Genomic DNA, 2,516 nt, shown 5'->3' with positions numbered 1-2,516 from the left:
CATTTTTCTCTTTTATTAAATAGGATATGAATTAATATATATTTTCATCTTAAATGACTATGAGGTTTTAAGTCTTAAAATGTGTCTTCTAGACTGAATCATGATTAAACTTATTAGAAATATGCAATTGATCAAAACAAAAATATTTAACATTTTTCAAAATAATTATTAATCATAAAAAGTAAAATTTTATTAGAAGTACCTTGAAGCAATGAATGGGGAATATTTTCAATTAGCACATGCATTTGAAGATGAATATTAATTATTGTTAAAAATGGCAGCATTTAGAATAAAGTATTTTTCTAAATAAACTTTTTCTAAATAAACTATTTTCTTATCTTTATTTTTCTTTATAAATATAAGCAATGGGACAACTTATTCACTTATATAGCAGATTATAGAATTGTATGCCTGAAACTTATGTAATTTTATTAACCAAAGTCACCCAATAAATTCAACCTTTTTTTTTTAAAGAGATGGGGATGGAAATAATTTTGTTATAACACTGTTATTCAATTATTTAAACTTCTTCCAAGTAATATAGTGATGTACTGTAAAAATTTTTTAATGTTCTATCAGCTAATAACTTATGTCCCACTTCAATTTTATTAAAAGCAAAAAATTGGAACCCATTTGGTTTGCAAAACAATTTATTACTTAGTCTTTACTATTGTTTACCTTCTCAACAAGAATATTTAAAATGACTCCTTTATTGGGCATTCCAAATACTGTGTAACCTGAGGCAGTGTCCTAAAACAATGTCCCAGGTAGGTAAGAGCCATGTCTTTCTTTTGTAAATAGAAGGTAAAATGCAAAAATGATGGTGAGAAAGAAAAGCCTCTATAGCATCTTCTTTTTATGCATAACAATTTTAACAAAGACAATTTATTTCAGTTGAAAACTATAATTTAATTCTTTTGAAACTATTGATGCCAGAGTACCTCTTGGAGAGTCTTCATATGCCTCCAAGATCATATGTACCCCATTTTTACATTATATGTTTTTATTTTTTAACACTAACATGTCATGATCTGACATTCTAAAATGGTCACTCTGGATTTCTAATTTGTCCCCTCTTCAGAAAAATGAAAAAGCTGAATCAATGATATTTATGTAATTGAGGCAATGCTGGGAGTAAGTTATTCCAAGTTCCATTCCTGAAACATTCAAGGATCATTTATTGACAAGTAATATATGTAATGCACCGCAGCAAATTCTGTTGGGTAGGAAAGTAAGACATAAAGTTGTTACCCTCAAGGAATTCATAGTCTATGAGGGAAACATAGATGTAAATGGACAGGAACCAAAGTATTTAGAAGAGGTGACGAGGGCATTTAGGGATTCTCTAAATTTGGGTAATACCTTAAAAATAGGCCTGTGAAGCATTTATTTGAAGAAAACTTTCCACTCCTTTAGGGAATGAACAGACACTTAAGTTTGTGAGACTTACAGTCTTTACTGTAGCAGAGAGAAGAAGCATATAGGAGCAAGTATATTAAAATTTTATTGATTTGGGACAACACCTACTGAAATAACTATAGTACTGCAGGTTTTTAATGTTTGTTAAACCTAACTAACAATGCATATCCATTTTTGAGCAAAATTTGGAGTCCCACAGAGCATTCCTCTGTTAATTGTTCTATCTATGGTGAAAAAGTATGGGATATGCTATCTTCTATATCTCTTAGGAAGACACAATATCCCTTAATGCAGTCTTTCAGAAGTCCTATAGTAAGGAAATCTATATAAAGCTATTTAATCCAGTGCTTCCTAAACTTATGGAAACATGGCAAAACTCTTTGTACCAGAACAGTAGTTGACAATGCACCAGTTTGATAATATTGATGTTGATAGTCTCTTTTTCTGTCCTGCCTACCTAACATAGGCTAAATATGCAATTGTGTGTGCACAGATGCATGTGTGCGAGAGTGTGTGTGTGTATGTATGTATGAGAGAGAGAAACCTAAAGATCTATTAGGTATAACGCATTCAAGGTCAGGAACAACTGATTACTAAAATAACTTAACTCCAATTTTTGGACATCCTAAACTTCTGTGATACTGTTTTAGAAAACTAAATGTAATTAATTTGCTTTTCAAAAGGTTATGATTACTTTACAGAAAATAATCCTCTATGTTCTATGTCCTGGATAGACTATTAATTATCCTTTAAATCAACTGCCCTTAGGGGTTAAATGTACCAGCCAGTCTGCACTAGGCTTATGCCTAAAAATGACAAAATGGATTCATTCAAGTCTCTGATGGTTCAGGGTCCTCAAAGTTTTTAAACAGGGTGCCAGTTCACTGTCCCTCAGACCGTTGGAGGGCTGGACTATAGTTTAAAAAAAAAAACTATGAACACATTCCTGTGCACACTGCACATATCTTATTTTGAAGTAAAAAAACAAATGTTTTCGGCGGGCCGCATGTGGTCCACGGGCCGTAGAGTTTGAGGACCCCTGGATGTCTTAGGTGAACTTTTCCAGGAAATTTATTACTATTATCTTTTCTGACATT

The sequence above is a fragment of the Myotis davidii genome, unplaced genomic scaffold (genome assembly GCF_000327345.1).
Source record: "Myotis davidii unplaced genomic scaffold, ASM32734v1 scaffold213, whole genome shotgun sequence".
Classification (NCBI taxonomy): domain Eukaryota; kingdom Metazoa; phylum Chordata; class Mammalia; order Chiroptera; family Vespertilionidae; genus Myotis; species Myotis davidii.
This window is presented reverse-complemented; position numbering follows the sequence as displayed.